The 19,940-nt window shown below is 33.9% G+C and overlaps 1 protein-coding gene across 4 annotated transcripts in view; it reads left to right on the top strand.

Annotated features, from left to right (window-relative positions):
* Positions 1 to 13,992: 13,992 nt before the first annotated feature.
* The window catches only part of LOC311078910 (uncharacterized protein), a 427,873-nt gene continuing 421,925 nt past the window's right edge, over positions 13,993 to 19,940 (top strand). The window contains exons 1-3 of one of the 4 annotated variants that reach the window (XR_014605305.1): positions 14,004 to 14,028; positions 19,098 to 19,323; positions 19,683 to 19,898. The gene's annotated coding sequence lies outside the window, so the exon portion shown is untranslated. Of the gene's footprint in view, positions 14,029 to 14,816; positions 15,031 to 19,097; positions 19,324 to 19,682; positions 19,899 to 19,940 lie in introns of those variants that run through there. The other 3 variants (XM_084107961.1, XM_084107962.1, XM_084107960.1) reach the window with 3 other exon arrangements.

Here is a 19,940-nt window from a genome sequence, read left to right as displayed (position 1 = left end):
CCTGTGCCAATGCATTGATGAAGTCAACAGTTGGATGTGTCAAAACTTTCTTCAGTTAAACAAAGACAAAACTGAAGTCATTGCGTTTGGAAACAAAGATGAAGTTCTCAAGGTGAATGCATACCTTCACTCTAGGGGTCAAACAACTAAACATCAAGTCAGGAATCTTGGTGTGACACTAGAGTCAGACCTTAGTTTCAGTAGTCATGTCAAAGCAATAACTAAATCAGCATACTATCATCTGAAAAATATTGCAAGAATTAGATGCTTTGTTTCCAGACAAGACTTAGAGAAACTTGTGCATGCTTTCATCACCAGCAGGGTGGATTATTGTAATGGACTCCACACTGGCCTTCCCAAGAAGACCATAAGACAGTTGCAGCTCATACAGAACGCTGCCGCCAGGATTCTGAGCAGAACCAGAAAATATGAACACATCACACCAGTCCTCAGGTCTTTACACTGGCTCCCAGTTAAATTTAGGATTGATTTTAAAGTATTATTACTGGTATATAAATCATTCAATGGCCTAGGACCTCAATACATTGCAGATATGCTCACTGAATATAAACCCAACAGATCACTCAGATCATTAGGATCATATCAGCTAGAAATACCAAGGGTTCACTCTAAGCATGGCGAGTCTGCTTTTAGCTATTATGCCAGCCGCAGCTGGAACCAGCTTCCAGAGGAGATCAGACGTGCTCCTACTGTAGTCACTTTCAAATCCAGACTCAAAACACTTCTGTTTAGCTATGCATTTACTGAATGAGCACTGTGCCACTGTTCGTCCGACTGTTTGTACTGTACTGTATTTTATTTTTTATTTTTCTAAACTGTTTTAATTATTCTTATTTATTTTTATTATTTTTATTTATTCTATGTAAAGCACTTTGAATTGCCATTGTGTATGAAATGTGCTATATAAATAAACTTGCCTTGCCTTGCCTTGCTCTAGACTCCAAATATTCCTCAACAAGTAGCTTCAGATAGGCTACGTGATTGGAATGACCTGACCGTTATCAGTTTGTAGCAGTAAATGAAGAGATGTCTTATCGATCACAAGTTCGTTATGGCGTACCACAAGGCTCAGTCCTAGGACTGTTCACTCTGTACATGATACCATTAGGAGATATCATTAGGAAACATGGAATTAGCTTTCACTGTTACGCTGATGATACTCAGCTCTATATTTCTTCACGCCCAGACGAAACTGATTCGTGCCTGTCATTTTCAAGTAAACTCAATTCACAAAGCATGAATGGAAACATGAAAAAAATGTAAACTGACAACAAACTGACACATTCCTTTTGCACATATTCTTCTGACACACATAACCCTTTGTTCTCTTAATAATTTTTTTTTGTAGTGGTCTTAAATGAAATTTCACTACAATACTTTGCTCACATTATTACTGCATTATAAATACTAGTTAATACATTTAAACAGCAGTTGGTCAATTTAAGGCAGTCGATTTAGGCAAATTAAATTAGCTAACTCGAGTTTAAATTTAGTGCATTTTTACAGTGACATACTGTAAATTAGATAATAGGATACAATTAATAGAAAATTACTGACAACAGTGTTGCCAGTTTTTTACTGTAAAAAAAAAAAAAAGCCTAGCAAGGCCTAACAGTGCTCATCATTCATTCAGCAACAGCATTACAGTGTACATTCCTGAACACTTCAGTACCAACCCTGCTCCAACACATTTTCAAGGAAACTCAACTCACAAAGCTACATGTTACCGGTGGAACAGCATTGAGATGGAAACATGAAAAATGTAAACTGACAACAAACTGACACATTCCTTTTGCACATATTCTTCTGACACACATAACCCTTTGTTCTCTTAATTCATTTTTTTTTTTTTTTTTTTTTTGTTTTGTAGTGGTCTTAAATGAAATTTCACTATAATACTTTGCTCACATTATTACTGCATTATAAATACTAGTTCATACATTTAAACAGCAGTTGGTCAATTTAAGGCAGTCGATTTCGGCAAATGAAATTAGTTAACTCGAGTTTAAATTTAGTGCATTTTTACAGTGACATACTGTAAATTAGATAATAGGATACAATTAATAGAAAATTACTGACAACAGTGTTGCCAGTTTTTTACTGTAAAAAAAAAAAAAAGCCTAGCAAGGCCTAACAGTGCTCATCATTCATTCAGCAACAGCATTACAGTGTACATTCCTGAACACTTCAGTACCAACCCTGCTCCAACACATTTTCAAGGAAACTCAACTCACAAAGCTACATGTTACCGGTGGAACAGCATTGAGATGGAAACATGAAAAATGTAAACTGACAACAAACTGACACATTCCTTTTGCACATATTCTTCTGACACACATAACCCTTTGTTCTCTTAATTCATTTTTTTTTTTTTTTTTTTTTTTTTTTTGTAGTGGTCTTAAATGAAATTTCACTATAATACTTTGCTCACATTATTACTGCATTATAAATACTAGTTCATACATTTAAACAGCAGTTGGTCAATTTAAGGCAGTCGATTTCGGCAAATGAAATTAGTTAACTCGTGTTTAAATTTAGTGCATTTTTACAGTGACATACTGTAAATTAGATAATAGGATACAATTAATAGAAAATTACTGACAACAGTGTTGCCAGTTTTTTACTGTAAAAAAAAAAAAAAGCCTAGCAAGGCCTAACAGTGCTCATCATTCATTCAGCAACAGCATTACAGTGTACATTCCTGAACACTTCAGTACCAACCCTGCTCCAACACATTTTCAAGGAAACTCAACTCACAAAGCTACATGTTACCGGTGGAACAGCATTGAGATGGAAACATGAAAAATGTAAACTGACAACAAACTGACACATTCCTTTTGCACATATTCTTCTGACACACATAACCCTTTGTTCTCTTAATTCATTTTTTTTTTTTTTTTTTTTTTTTTTTTTGTAGTGGTCTTAAATGAAATTTCACTATAATACTTTGCTCACATTATTACTGCATTATAAATACTAGTTCATACATTTAAACAGCAGTTGGTCAATTTAAGGCAGTCGATTTCGGCAAATGAAATTAGTTAACTCGTGTTTAAATTTAGTGCATTTTTACAGTGACATACTGTAAATTAGATAATAGGATACAATTAATAGAAAATTACTGACAACAGTGTTGCCAGTTTTTTACTGTAAAAAAAAAAAAAAGCCTAGCAAGGCCTAACAGTGCTCATCATTCATTCAGCAACAGCATTACAGTGTACATTCCTGAACACTTCAGTACCAACCCTGCTCCAACACATTTTCAAGGAAACTCAACTCACAAAGCTACATGTTACCGGTGGAACAGCATTGAGATGGAAACATGAAAAATGTAAACTGACAACAAACTGACACATTCCTTTTGCATGTTTTCTTCTGACACACCTAACTCTTTGTTCCTGCATTTCTCTACGAGATTTTTGTCCAACTTGGTGTCCACAATGAATTAAGTTTATGAAAAGATTATGTCCACATAGAATGTTAATACTATCATACTCATACTAGTATTTAATAGCATTAAACACAAAACATGTCGGACTGTTAGCAGGAAATTGCAGACAGATTCATAAACACAAATGTGTCTATCTAGAGATAAAAAGGTATATTATTCACAACAAGAAAAAACCTTGTTATAATAGTCAGGATTTTAAAAACATTTGAGTATTTGATTCAAATCTGCAGCTAAAATGCATTAGTCTTTAGCATTTCAGGTGAATTATGCTCATCATTCATTCAGCAACAGCATTAGATGATAGGTTTTGTAACATCACTGTAGTTTGTTGATCATATTAATCAAAGCATGTGTACAGCAAAAACTTTGCTATTGAAGGATACATTTTACTTTGGTGAAATGTGAAAGAGCAAACATTTCTGATGTATGAATTGCTATTGAATGCTCAATTTTACTATGGCAACAAGTGATCTGCGAACTTGATCAAAAATGAGCAGCATCATTAATAAAAAAAAAAATAAAAAACTATTGTAAAGAGCATATTACTGTAACACCAGTACATCTACAGTAGTGGGTGTATGATTTTAATGCTGAATGAAGGTGTGGTTAAGGAATCGGCTCATTATATAAGGCTGTTCTTTCACCAACAAGAAAAAACTGTTGTGAACTTCAAAGGTAATACATTTTTCTAGTGTCAAATAATAATTTGTGTTTTTATGCAATGCTCTTGTGTTACTGAATTATATGAATTTTTTTAACAGTTATCTTCAAGGCATCCAAAGACAGACATTAAAGTAAGTGTTAAAGTGTTATATATAAAGCTTGTTACAGCTGTACATTTAATATCATTAGAATGGTGTACGTTGGACTTTGATAATTTTGAATAAACACTGAACATATAGCCTAATTGGATTATATTGGTGATCATTACAATGACAGGTTTTGACTTTAAAACATTTTTTGTACTCTCTTAGTTATTAAAGTTAAGTCCACAACTCACAAAAATCTTAATAAAAAAGTTAAAATGAACGGATGGATGAATGAATGAATGAATGAATGAATGAATGAATGAAAATAATCAACTCTAATAAGGTCATGGTTTTCTGTCACTACTGAATCAACTTATGTCCTGAATTTTTCTTTTCTTTTCTTTTTTTTTTTATAGAAGTGAACACAATATTTTAGCCAGGAATATGAGAAGATCTTTGAAGGTGTTGAAGCTTTAATAACACCAGATTGGGTAAAAAAGGCTTTTTTCCTGAACTTTTCACACATTTTCCTGAACTGTTCCCAAGTCACACATTAAGATGAGTTTGATCTGTATAAAAAATCAACCTCTTGAAACTGATGGAAATGGTAAAACCACTCTTGAGAAATGGGGGAAAGACCCACCTGATGTCACTTTAAACGTAATAGCTAAGGATTTGTTATCTTATTTTAAAGAGAATGAGCACTTAAGTGAAAGAATTGAAAAGAAATACAACATTAAAAATGAGCATGATGATTGCTGGCCAGAAGATGACATAAAACAAGCTTGGGGAAAAACACAAAGTATGGATATAAAATCAGAAAGAAGAAACCACTGGGCTCATGTGATAATGTTGCAGATGTTCAAAAGAAGATTGGTTTATGATGAGTGTAAACACAATTCAGCACAGGAGGATCATGACGATAAAGCTGATGATATTAATCAAGCTTTTGAAACAACACCAAGATTGGAAGAAAACTCAGAGGACACATCTCAAAGTAATGATGAACTGCCGATAAGGAGAGTTGCTGGGGAAGTTGAGCCACCTTTTGCAGCAGGTCTGAAAACAGAGGAATCTGGTGCAGTATCTGAAAGTCAACTTTCAGCTTCTAGTTCAGATGAATCTCTTTCACTGGCTGAATCAAGGGGGAAAAAATGTCACACTAATTCAAACAGCAGTGAAACCAAGAATGCTGCATTAGTGAATGAGAGCAAGGATACTTTAGTTAACAATTGTGAGAAGCGAAAAAGCATTGACAACCACGAGGAGTCGAGTTTTACAGATACACCTGACCGAATAAAAGCTGAAAAAGAGAATGGAGGAAGAGATGAACCCATCTACATACGTATCCCACTCTCAGTAATGTTTGACAATGAATCAACAATTACAGAAGGTCCATTTCCAAATGTCCAATCTCACTATAAATTAATAAATGGATTTCCTTCAAATAATGATATAAGGCACAGAAAAGATTATGTCGTGTCATTCAACAATGAAACATATAATGCTTAATGGGTGTATGAGATATTGAACAAGAGTACTTCTGTTAAAAATGCTGTGAGGCCAAGAAGTTATGGAAGAGACTATCACCAAGGTCATCTTGCTGCAGCTGCCAATCACAAGTGGTGTCAGGAAGCCCTAAATGACGCTTATTTGTTCATCAACATTTCACCACAGCATAAGGATTTAAACACTCGCATATGGAAAACATTGGAGAATCATTGTAGAAAAAAGATGCATGATGATGATGTGATCCGTAATGTCCATGTGTACACTGGACCACTTTACCAACCAGATAATCCTGGCCAAGTAAATTATCAGTTTTGGAGAGAGAAAGCAGTGCCAACTGACTTCTTTAAGGTGATAATTGTGGAGAATATGGATGGGACAGTAAGAGAGCCAGAATGCTATATGATGCCCAATGATACACCACAAAGCAAACGCATAGACCGCTACAGGGTGAGCATTGAAGACATTGAAAGACTCTCTGGGTTACAATTCATAGAACGTAATCCTGCTTTGAATCTTATGGACCATAGAAAGACAGTGACATGGCAGGGACATGATCCAAATGGTCACCAACTTGACGGTATTGAGATAAATGTCAGTATAAGCTCATTCGATACAAACTGAAGATGATTACTGTTAATGATGATATTGCTTGCCTACGTCTGACATGTGTACAGTAAATTACATTACTACCCTGATGGCACTAAAACACAGGGGGCCTCATTTATCAATGTAATGTAGTAATCTGTTAATTATTTAAGTGAAATATATTTAGTAAACACTGTAAAAAACAATCAATAAGTTATGACAATTTATTTTTTTTACATTGCTTTAACTCACCAAAATAAGTCAAGCACACTGAAAAAAATTATTAGTTGAATTTACTAATTTATTTTGCATTAAGTTGAACTAAAATTGATTAAGTGCAACTTAATGCATTTGTTTAAATGTAGCTATAAAATCAATTGTGTGCAACTACTTACCATAAAAAAAATTGTACATTCAACGAATCATTTTTTTTCAGTGCAATTTTCAACTTTTTTTTTATAAGTTATACAAGATTCAGCTAATTTTTAAAGTCAGTTTAATGCAATTTAATGAAATTACTTGACCACCCAAGTTGATTACTTAAAAATTCAAGGCAGCAACTTTTTCTTTTACAGTGTAGTTTATTTGATTCCTTTTATATAGTTAATTTTATTCTAAAAAATGTTACTTATGTTACTCAGAACTCAGTTTCAGTTATCATCATCTGAACCTAGTTTAGACTCATGATGATGTGGATTTACAATCATTCTGATTAGCACTTCCTCTTGTTTCTTCAAGTGGGCTGCTGCATGACATTCAACTCTATCTTTTCAGTTAACAATAGCGTACATTTTGTCTCTTTAATACACTGAATTTAAACCCAGGCATGTCCACAGATTTATATGTATATAGTGGATATATATAGTGTCTAGAGCTGACATCAGTTCAATCTGATTGGCTGCTCACCATATGCAGCTTCCACTGGTTCTTTGTGTCTAAATATGGCAGGCCTTGAGCAGAATTAGATGCACATCATACTTTGCCTATATAGAGTTTACTGTAGTGCTATATTGTATTAACACACGGTTTATCTACACACTGTATAATCAAACAAACTAAGTTTGTGGAATTATTTGAGGGTTTTTGTTGTATTTTTTATTAATATCTGTATGCATTTTAAAAATAATTGCACTTATAAGCATCAACTAATATCTGTTTTTCTCATTTCTCTGAAGTGTGATGTGACGATGGTATGGGTATTTTGGTATGGGTCACATACACCAATCTATTCAAATTTAATTTAATTTTAATTTGACATTCTAATCTTGTTTAACAGTTAAGGATTGATTAAAGAGATTCAGGAAAATAATCTAAATGACAAAAATGCTCTCATTATAATTCTCCACCAGATTTACTTTGCTGCACACAAGTTCACACTAATTCAGAAACGTGCATACTTGAGCTGAGACTTGACGTGAAATTTGTACTCATTGCTCACGTTCATATTGATAAATGCAATGTTTTGCATGGAAATTAACATAAGCCCAGTTTTCTGTTGTACCTTTGTTTCGTAAATTAGACCCAATGAGTTGTGTTTGATCTTTCCTTATGAGTAAGTTTAGCTGAACTGACCATCTGACAATGAAAAGTGGAAAAGTTATTTTGGCTCACTAGTTGTTAATAATCCCATACTGTTTGTAATATTATAGCCAAAGTGTGGTTACTTTACGAAAATATAACATGGTTTTAATTTATTTTACAGAAATATATATATATATATATATATATATTTTTTTTTTTTAGCTACTACATAATTATCATTCTTCAAATTGTTTTTTTTTAAAGTTCTGATGATGACTTTTCTATTATTCTGAAATGTGGGAAAATAGGTGTTTTCAAACGTTTAGCTGATTAAACTAACAGCATTTAATGAGATTTTTTGCATCATATCTAGTTCTTTACTCTTTCTTTGACATTTGTTTAGGCTGATTCTGTAATTGTTTTGCATGTAGCAGGTTGTAACTGGGTCTGTGAATGTAAACACACTTCTAGAAGTAATGTAAAACTAGAATACAAAAATGTCAGCATATCCTGTGGAACAAGACCAGCTGAAATAAAACCCATTTATAACCCATTTCTTTGTCTCCTTCCTATTTCCCAAATCACATTGAACATCAGAAATGCTGCCAGCTTCCAGTTGAATGATTTCTAGTTTTAGACTGAAGGTGCATCTAGATCAGTGACTCTCAATCGGGGGGACCGGAACCCATTAGGGGCCTCCGCAAACTAGTGGGTGTCATACTGATGGCATCAAGCAGCAGTAATCTGTTAATTAAATCCAAAAAGTCTCAGAAATGCAGAAACATATACAAAGAAAACCAGCAAAATCAAGACAACACTAGACAAGAGCAAACTGAGGGCATAAATACACAATAAAACAAGGAACTAAACGAAACAGGTGAGCAACAAAATTGGTAACAATGGAAACAAAAGATAACATACTTATAAACCATGACAACAAAGAAAACAGCAACTAAGAACAAAGAACCAAAGAGTGAAATGAAAATCAAAATAAAGGTCCTTGAAACAGTAATCTATAAACTAAACATGACAGTGGGCTGCAAGATGACGCTTCGCGTCGGGTAGTTCTTCGCCTCTACGTCGTGCATTAAAATTCTTAATTAGTTAAAGTTAAAAACAAGTTAAAGCTGTAACTTATGTTTAATAACTTTAATAACTTCGTAGAGGCAACCAACTTCGTTCTTCGCCTCTACATCGTGCAATGAAAGCATATATCCTGAAATCCCTCTGAGTTTTTCATTTTCATCTTGTGTGTAAACAAAATGAAAAAAATAATTTTGCACCTGGCTTTATCATTCAGATCTATCTACTGAAAATATATGCAAAATCGTGCATATTTAATGAGATAATGCCTAATTTGCATAATTAAACATACAAATTTTTAAAACTTGAAATACATTTTTTTATATACTTGCAAGTAATCAGCTGAGGAAGTTTCATGGTGATATCTATTATATAAACATTTTACCCTATTCACCTGTAGTGTCTCGCCTTTATTAGCAACACCGTGTACGGGCGTGAATCCCATGAATCCCTGGTATCCGTCTTTGATCTCACAGGTGTCAGATCCACTGCGAGAAGAGTGCAGGGATCATGTTTGTGACAGATCTTATTATAGACACGCTAACATCTCCGACACAGCGCAGGAATGCCACAGCGCCAAAAATTTAAGTAATCACTACATTACGATATTTGGCAACTGGGAAAATGCAAGAATGCAGCAGTGATGATCTGGGTCTGTCACAAGTTTCAGTAATGCCGAGTTCAGACTGCATGATTTTAGCCCCGACTTTGGCTCGCCGACAGGTTTTGAGAAATCGCCGACAAATGCCCGAAATCACAGGCAAATCGGTGCTCGTTCACACGAGTGACAATCACGCAGTGTGAATGAGCAAAGACGCGATCTGAGAGAATCACCGACGAGTCGCCGACGCCCGTGAGATATTTGGCATGCTAAATATCTGGAACTGTTGGCGATTCAAAATCCTGCTGTGTGAAAAGTGTTCTGACTGGAAACTACATCGGCGATGACCGACAGCCAATGAGAGAGCATGATACAGAGCAGCGGGGAGTTCGGGGAGGAGTTATAGACCACAATATCAGTATTTTTATTTATCAGTTTTTCAAAACATTGTGAATATATTATACAGACACACAGGCATGAAGCTTGAATTATCTTCTTTTAAATGAGGTAATTTATATAAAAAACAAATATTCTCATCTTGTGAAATCTGTATTAAAAGAGATTAAAACACTCTTTTTAACTAGGTTATGAATGTGGTTAGAAACATACATACTTTATTTATGAAGGTCACCGATTAATACAGAATAAATTGCATATATATTTCACTTCTAAAACTACAATGGTGATTAATATCATATCAGACCATATATATGAGGCGTTCTAATAGAATAAATTGCATGTTCACTTAACAGTACTGATTCAATGGCTGCTCTCACTAGTCTTATGAGGTGGAAAATCTGAATCTCGGCAAGATTTAATATTTGAAGTTTTGCAATGTTTATTTAGAGCAAGGCAGTTAGGGGTTTTGGTATTCTTCCTCTGGGTGCCAGCACATGTGGGTGTGGATGTAAGAAGGCATTAAATCATCCACAAATAGAAGTTAATGTACCACTAAGTAAATCAGAAATCAAGAGATTAATAGCAATTGAAATTAGTAAAAGATATGGAATAGTGACTCTAAAGGAAGACATCTTTATCAAATTCAGGAACGGGTTGGAAATGAGAGGACAAGATATGGAAATAGGAAAAAAGATGTCATTATTACAAGGTTAAGAATTGGTCACAATGCATTAAATTATAGTCTTTATAAAATAGGGAAGCATGATACAGGAAACTGTGATAATTGTGAGGATTTAGAAACAGTGCAGCATATTCTTTTAGAAAGTGCTGCATATGAAAGGGAGAGACAACAGTTAAGTCAAGAGTTGCGATGGATGGGAGTTGATACAATTTCAATAAAAGTATTGTTAGGAAATGGGTCAAGACAATCAAGAATTCATGAATTAATATTTAAATATCTAAATAAAACAGGAATAATAAATCGATTTTTTTTTTCTTCCAAAGCCAAGTATACTCCACACTCCAGATCAGTAGGTGGCGGAAATGCACCATTTATGTTGGTCTGCCAATCCGCCATTAAACACCAGAAGAAGTAGAAGAGTTTCAGCGTAGAAGTGCCTTCAGATCTGAGAAGAGATAAGCTCATGCTTACATATTGGAGTCGCTTAAGTGGATGTGGACATGAAAATCATGCAAAGAGTTTTATTCAAGAATGTTGGGAGTATAGGTCTTTTAAAGGTAATGGCTTTGGATGGGTAACAAAAACAAAATCAGAGGAATATAGAGTGAAAAATATATGGTTTAATTCACCTACACCTATTAGTAATATACCTATATGGTTATTTACTAAAACTGAGATAGACTTAAACATTTTGGAACTAAAAAATGAATGGGAAGAGAGTGAGAAAGGACACCTGGCAAGTCAATATATAAGGAACAAATATTATAGTTACTTAGAAATTTATACAGATGGATCTAAGGATGAGAAGGACAATGTAGGAATAGGAATATATACCAACAATGAACATAAGTATTGGAAAAAGATTACCTGAACAGGCTTCAGTATATACGGCAGAGATTATGGCGATTATTGTAGGACTGCAGTGGGTTGAGGAAGTAAAACCAGACAGAGTGGTGTGTTGTGTTGATTCTGTAGCAGCTCTATATAGCATTCAAAATATGAAATCTAATAGAGAAGATCTAATGCTAGAAATCCAACAAAGTTTATTTAGATTACAGAGACTACAGATAGATGTGAGATTCTGTTGGGTACCTGCTCATATAGGAATAAAAGGGAATGAGGGAGCAGATAAAATAGCAAAAAAATCAACCAGGACAAATGATACAATAAATACACGCCTTGGAAAAGGATAGGCTAAGGCAATAATCAAAAAAGAAATGATGAAAAAATGGCAGGACAGGTGGGATGTGGATAAAAGTGGAAGGAAATATTACAGATTGCAAAAATCTATTAATGCACAGGGGGTGAATAGAAGTAACAGAAGAGAGGAGAGTGTTTTAACCAGGCTAAGGTTTGATCACACAGGATTAAATAAAACATTGTTTTTAATGGGCAAAAGTCAATCTGATGAATGTATAGAATGTAGATCCAAGGAAGATGTTGAACACATATTATTGCATTGTAAGAAATATAGGGATGAGAGGATGAGACTAAATCAAAAGATAAGTCAGGTAGGAAGAAAGTGGAATATTGAAGGTTTGTTAGGCACAACAGGAGATGGGGTAAAGGATGCACAGAAAGCAGTTGTACAATATTTGAAAAATATAGGAATATATAATAGGATTTAGGTAGCAGGGCCGTGCACAGGGGGGTGGCCCGGTGGCTAGAGCCACTGCCCTTCTGCCCTCATCAGCTGAGGTGCCCCTCTCGCCCCCCTCCCTACCCCTCCAGAAGATTCCCATAAAAACGTTCTGTTATCGCTCCGTTAAAGATCCGCTAATCCGCTCCGTGTTTTCCTGCTCGCTCCGCAGCGTCACTCGTAGACAAGCATGTGCCCGCTCTCTGATGACAGTTTCAGAATATATATTTAGATAATATATAGTATATTACCTTTTTATTATGTATAATGTTAATATGGTCTCATTAAAATATTATAAATATGATGTATGTTATAGATAGATACTATATCAACTAAGGCAACTGATTATAATGGGAAATATATTTACAGGAGTTAAAGTGTGAAAAACTGTCTGCTAAATATTCTATACATAATGATTTACCCTCTGGCTTTCTAGAACTTTGATTCAATTTTTGCCATGTTGAATAGGCTTTGTCTTTGCTCTTTCTCACTCTGTTCTTCTAATTTTGTGAAGGTTTTTTTGTCTACAAAATCTGCAAACAACAGAAAATGTAATTTATTTATTTGTGATTTATTTATTAGTGTTATTAATATTAGATTAGATCAGGTTAAATAATTTGATTGAACAAGAATTCTAATTTTCACTACTCCCAGTGTATGATTGCAGAACAATATATGTTTGAAAATTTATGGAGCAACAGATTTTGTGTGAAAATAAATCAGAAAGGTGGTTTGTTTAAAAATCTTATTAATGTATAAGGTGGCAAGGAGGTACACACGGGGTAAAACCAGCACGGTAAGACGCACAGTATTGATAAAAATACTTAAGCTAAATTAATATGCTTTTAATAATGTCTAAGTTGATACTTGTTCAAACCAATCACTTTAGTAAAGTTTATAACAATTTTGGAGTTATTTTGATAAATTAAATAATAAATGTTTGTTCAATAAATATAGGCTATCTGTCATAATTTTCATTTTAAAAATACAGAAACAAGATTCTTGAGATCTTTGTATTTAAATTGCTACATAAGTCTAAAACATTAAAAAATATATATAAAATAGTAGATTAAATTAGCACAGAATCAACTTTGATCAAGTCAATGATCAGCCAAATTTCCAAGTCCATCATCAAAAGCGTTTATGAAAAAAAGTGCTGAGCAGAATTTGTGCCATTGAGTGGTATAAAAGAGAATTAAGTCAAATGCGCATTTTAACCCGGTGTGACTTTATAACTGTTGTAACCTGTATATCATTTCAATTTATACTTTAAGTGTATAATATTAAATTAAATGTCTATACTACTTCCATAGGATGAGGCAGCTCAGAGAGTGAGAGCCCACTGAGCATCAGACAGTTAAACTGGCATTGACATTGAATTATTTAATTGGAAGAGTAATTATAACAACATAACTTGATTTTGCACTAAATCCTAATTGTAATCTTATTGCCCATATAAAAGAGTTGTTTTTAATTTTCTGTATTTGATACTGCCTCATTCAAACTCCTTATAGTGCCCCCTTTTTTGGTTTAAGCCACTGCCCCTCAAAATGTCTGTGCACGGCCCTGTTAGGTAGTATATAAATCTTTTTTTTTTTTTTTTTTTTTTTTTTTTTTTTGATGAAATGATATTTTTCAATAGTCATGATAATATTTTCTCATGTTACATACTCTTATACAGTAGGTGGCCGTATGCACCTTTATAGTCATGGTTGCAATCTGCCATAAAACGAAAAGAAGAAGAAGAAGAAGAAGAAGAAGAGTTTCAGCGTCGAGTCTTCTGAGGTGAGGAGAGCAGTTCACGGTACTAGTTCTCATATTTACACAACCATCACACACACTTTATACAGTTTGATTAAGCGACAGACTCACTTCTGTATTGTTTTCATCGATCACAGCGATACTTGTGCGTCTTTTCTGGCGTCTTCCTTCTGAAATAAACATTTAGTGCAGCAGCAGCGAGCATGAGGAGAATATGTTGAGTTCATTCAGACCTGAGCGAGTTTGTGTTCGTTTGTGTGATTGTCTCGATGTTTGTGTGAGAACTGTTACTGAATGTCAAGTCAAGAGGTAAAGTTTGAGATCTGTGAGGGGAATTGATGTGAATTGATCTCTTACTTTACGTTGAGCCTATAATGAGCCACGTGAGACATTAAATCAACTCTTAAATGTTAATATTATAAATGAATAGCGCTTTACTCTTTGTACAATATTGCTTTGTGATGCACTCTATTTTTAAACGTTTTATGATCAGTTTCAGCGCACATAAAATGTAATATTTTAACAATTTAAGTACTTCGTGATTGTCATAAAATGTAACTATTCAAATGTACATATTATGCTTCTGTAATTATTTATCTGTAGAGCAGTTTTACAGGCTTTTATCATCTATCCTGACTCAAATAATGTGTTTCTAACAGCAAACACTCAGAATAAAGTGAGAGGATCTGCTGATGATCCTGAATGGCTTGTTGAATGAGTGTTGATAGTCTGAGGCTCATCAATATTAACAGATCTGCTGAAAACACTCTTTATTTCATGACAATAGTTCCTGTTTTCACCTCATTTATTAGATCTCCTGTAAATTCGTCATCAGTGAAGCTCCTCCCACAGTAATTCTCCAATAAATGCTGTAAATTCCCATCAGCTACAAGTGAAGACGAGCATCAGAGCATCAGGAAGAGCTGAAATCTGCAAAGACTGAGTTTATTAAAGAGGACAGTGAGAACATGAGTGATCCAGAACCCTGCAGAATGAAACACACTGAAGATCCCGAAGAACAAAGAGGTTGGTGTTTATTCTTCATTCATTCATGATGCTGAAGAACATTCATGTTAGAAACATTCAAGCACTTCAGCACATTTAGATTTAAACAGTTACACTATTTATTTATTGTTTATTTAACAGGGACAAATGCATTGAACATTGATTTATAAAGAATACAAAGTAGATGCCATGCATACAGGTTTATAGTCATGACTAATTTGCAAACCCTGTCCCTGGTTAGGCTTGTAAAATTAAAACAGAAATTACAGAGTATTGAATTTAAAAGATTATAACTATTAAAATACATACAATAAATACATTCTATACATGCAATAAGATATGGGCTTAAATGGATGTAGAAATCTAGACACATTTAACAATACAAAAATACGAAACTTTATGTTTGTATGCGTTGTGTTGTATCCTGTACAGTCAGTGTTCACACAATTGTTTCAGTTTCAGCCATTGCTGTAAATGTGCATTAAAAACCTTGAGATCTGTTAATGTTTTCCACAATTTGCCTCTTACTGAAAATGATGTCTGACCAAATGTTGTTCTACGTTTTGCGGCTGTACAGTTTCCACTTATTGTGCCTCTAGTTCTTATTCCGCTCTTTTGTTTCACTACTAGTTGACAGAATATTTCTGGTGCAAGGTTGTTCACACACTTAAAAAGTAGTTTTAGAAATGAATAATTTACAAAATTGTCAAAACTCTAAACATTATGCTTCCTTAGAATGAGGCAATGGTGCCATCTTACAGGTTTCTGGTCCATTACTTTTAATGCCTGTTTATATAATGACCTAACGGGTGTAATTGTTGTTTGATTGGCCTGTCCCCAAACAGTAATGCAATATGGTGGATGAGTAAATATCAGAGAATGCATAAACTGCCTTAATGAGTATCTATAGTTTTATTAATGGGAAGCAGTTTAAATTTGTCTTCTTGACAGTTCTGCACAGTCTCTTTACATGTCTATCAAACTTAAGATGAGAATCTAAAGCAACCCATAGAAATTTTACTTCATGTACCTCATCTATCTCCTTCTCATCAATCTTTATTCAAAAATTTTCATTGACCTTTCCTTTTTATTGAAAACCACATAGAGACTTTCTTATTCTGTCTTTATAGATATACAGTGCAATGCATAAGTTTAGACACCCATGCTAAAATTGACTAAAAAGAGGAATAAAAAATCATATTTTGGAAATTGAACTTAATGCCTTAATTTAAAAAATTAGGAAAAATCCAACCTTTTAGGACACCAATTTTCTTTGTGAATGAATAATGTATCGTAAATAAATAAATGTTCTTCCTTAAAATACATGGTGCATAAGTGTGTACACCCCTATGTTAAATTCCCATATAGGCAGGCAGATTTTTATTTTTAAGTGTTTTTTTTTATAAATTTTTAGGATACTATGCATCCTGATAAAGTTCCCTTGGCCTTTGGAATTAGAATAGCCCCACATCATCACATAGCCTTCACCATACCTAGAGATTGGCATGGTTTTATTTCAGTTAGCCTAAAAGCTAGTTTGATTTGCATTGAGAGATGATCTTATGGAAAGTACCCCATGCCAATCTCTAGGTATGGTGAAGGCTATGTGATGATGTGGGGCTATTTTAATTCCAGAGGCCAAGGGAACTTTATCAGGATGCATAGTATCCTGGATCCATGAAGTAACTGGCCTTTAAAAATAAAAATCTGCCTGCCTCTATGGGAATTTAACATAGGGGTGTCCAGACTTATGCACCCTGTATTTTAAGGAAGAACATTTATTTATTTACGATACATTATTCATTCACAAAGAAAATTGGTGTCCTTAAAGGTTGGATTTTTCCTAATTTTTTAAATTAAGGCATTAAGTTCAGTTTCCAAAAGATGATTTTTTTATTCCTCTTTTTAGTCAACTTTAGTATGGGTGTCTAAACGTATGCATAGCACTGTATGTATATTTTGGTGCCTTAGGTTTTTTATGAGTGTTGTCTATTCTGGGATACTCAGTTGTAATGCAGTATGTTAGCATAAAGTTCGCTAGCATTATGCTAATACCTAGTATAGTGTTACACTACTAGTGTGTTTATGTGTGTACTCACCTGACATTGTATAGTTATTAGCTAATGTGTGTTATCTGGTATATTATTTGGTTATTTGATATAAGCAGCTAAAGTTACTTGAAGGGAAAGTTGTACTAATCAGGCTACCATTTACTAGCTTTACTTATTGCATCATACTATATACTCACGAAGACAGACACTCATCTGCTGGCTGTCAATAAATCAATTGAAGAGCATTAGAGTATTGGATTGCATTCTTACCGATGCACCAGTGGTCACATATACTCAACTAGCTACAGTTACAGTCTTAGCTATCAAGTCACCATTACAGACATAAGTGGTTGTTTCACCAGTGTTTGATTAAAATGATTTAAAAATCTAAATGCTATTAAGCTGCAATTTTAATAGATATATAATATTAAACTAATTTTAAATGCATAGAAATGCTTTATTAGAGGAAAAGATACTGTTAAATGTTTTACATTGAGCCTATGATGAGCCACGTGAGACATTAAATCAATACTAATAAATATGAATAGTGTTTTACTCTAGGAACAATAGTGCTTTGTGGTGATCTTTATCTGATCATTTTCAGTTTCTGCGCATATAAAATGTTATTATTTTAATTGAGAAAAACACTTTTATGATCCCAGACTAAGGTTAGCCTACAATTTAAATTTCTGGATTGTTTTGAAATAAAGTTTTTAAGAGTAATATAAAGTGATGTGTTTATTTCAAAGTGAATTTTTTTTTTTCAGATTACATGATTTGTCAGTGTATTTTACAGTTCTTTAAAGTAGGTAATGCAGAATAGGTGTTCATATTTCACTCTCTTAGTGTTCATGTTGTAACTCTGTGTCGGTGTTGCGAGAGGCAACACTCTTGAAAGTGTCGAACTAACATTTTGAGGGTTGTTCCCATATTTACACATTTAAAGTGTTGAAATTAAGTACATTGGTGTTGATTTCCGGATCTCAAATTTACTGTGTAGTGATTAATTTAGTTATTATAAGATCAAACTATATATTTAGATTGATTTGGACATTATGCTGCTGTAATCTGTAGTGGTTGTAGTGGATGAGTGTCATTGTTTTGTGTTATTGATGTTTTATCCATGTCATAGTTTGAGAAATAAGAGTATTGTCTTTCAGTGGAGCAGTTTAACAGGCTTTTATCATGTATCCTGACTCAAATAATGTGTTTCTAACAGCAAACACTCAGAATAAAGTGAGATGATCTGCTGATGATCCTGAATGGCTTGTTGAATGAGTGTTGATAGTCTGAGGCTCATCAATATTAACAGATCTGCTGAAAACACTCTTTATTTCATGACAATAGTTCCTGTTTTCACCTCATTTATTATGCTGATGTCTTCAGATCTCCTGTAAATTGACACTTAAAGCTCATTTCATTGGTGTCAACAGACTGAGGGGATTTGCTGGCTATTATATGTACATTTATTTCTGTGTTTTTGATTTTAACAGTTTTTCTTACCATTATTCATATTTGGAAGAATTTAAATTAGTTATATTCTTGTATTTATTTCTAGATACCTGTATTTTAATGAAGAAACAGAATAATGTTAGGATTAGCAATACAAATAATGAATGGATTGTTATTTCTCACAGGGTTATTCACTTAAGCTTGTGTTTCTGGTGTCCCACTTTCACATGCGTATGAATGGAAGTTAGTGGAAGGAAAAGTCTAGTGTGAACGGCCATTAATAATTCAAAACGTTTTTAGTAAAATAAATATCAATCTCAAAGTTGGTGTCAAAATATGGCAACAATGGGATTTGTCCCTGGATTCAGATTCGATAATGTTTTAAAAATAATAATTGGAAGAAAAATGTCCCTCATTCAAGGAAATTTTCAAGTGTCAGTTAGTATAACAACAAACTCGGTAACTGATATATTTTTGATTTTGGGCAGATCAGTGAAGCTCCTCCCACAGCATCTACATCATCAGTGAAGCTCCTCCCACAGTAATTCTCCAATAAATGCTGTAAATTCCCATCAGCTATAATAGTTCCTGTTTTCACCTCATTTATTAGATCTCCTGAAATTCGTCATCAGTGAAGCTCCTCCCACTGCAATTCTCCATTAAATGCTGGAAAACAAGTGAAGACGAGCATCAGAGCATCAGGAAGAGCTGAAATCTGCAAAGACTGAGTTTATTAAAGAGGACAGTGAGAACATGAGTGATCCAGAACCCTGCAGAATGAAACACACTGAAGATCCTGAAGAACAAAGAGGTTGGTGTTTATTCTCCATTCATTCATGATGCTGAAGAACATTCATGTTAGAAACATTCATCATCACTTTTAGATAAACAGTTTAACTATGAAATGGTACACAATGTTCTAGGTTTTTCTTCAACAAATGGTCAGTAAAGGGAGGTTTGAGAAATTTTTATATTGATTATCAACATACTATTTTAACTGATAAATAATCAATTTATAAAAAGGCAGCAAATTATCATAATATTTAAAACAGTTGTCTACTTTCTACTATTACTTTAGGGCTCACTTTCATGTCCTTTCAACTTGTATTTCTTTCAGTGTATTATTTTGATGTACTGAATTTTATTTAATACATTTTTCTTTCATGTCAGACCTGATGGAAGTGAAGGAGGAGAGTGAAGAACTGAGTGAAGTGAAGGAGGAACATCATGTCAAACCTGGAGAAAAACCTTTGAGTCGCTCAAAGACTAAAAATACATTTTTAAAGAAAAGAAGAGCCAAGAAATCTTTCACCTGCACTCAGTGTGGAAACAGTTTCACAAGCAAATATGGTCTTGATGTTCACATGAGGATCCACACCGGAGAGAAGCCGTTCTCGTGTGATCAGTGTGGAAAGAGATTTGCTCTTA

The sequence above is a fragment of the Abramis brama genome (assembly GCF_963993115.1).
Source record: "Abramis brama genome assembly, chromosome: 1".
In the NCBI taxonomy this organism is placed as follows: domain Eukaryota; kingdom Metazoa; phylum Chordata; class Actinopteri; order Cypriniformes; family Leuciscidae; genus Abramis; species Abramis brama.
Note: the sequence above shows the minus strand (reverse complement) of the source record. Positions and strands in the feature narration are given on the sequence as shown.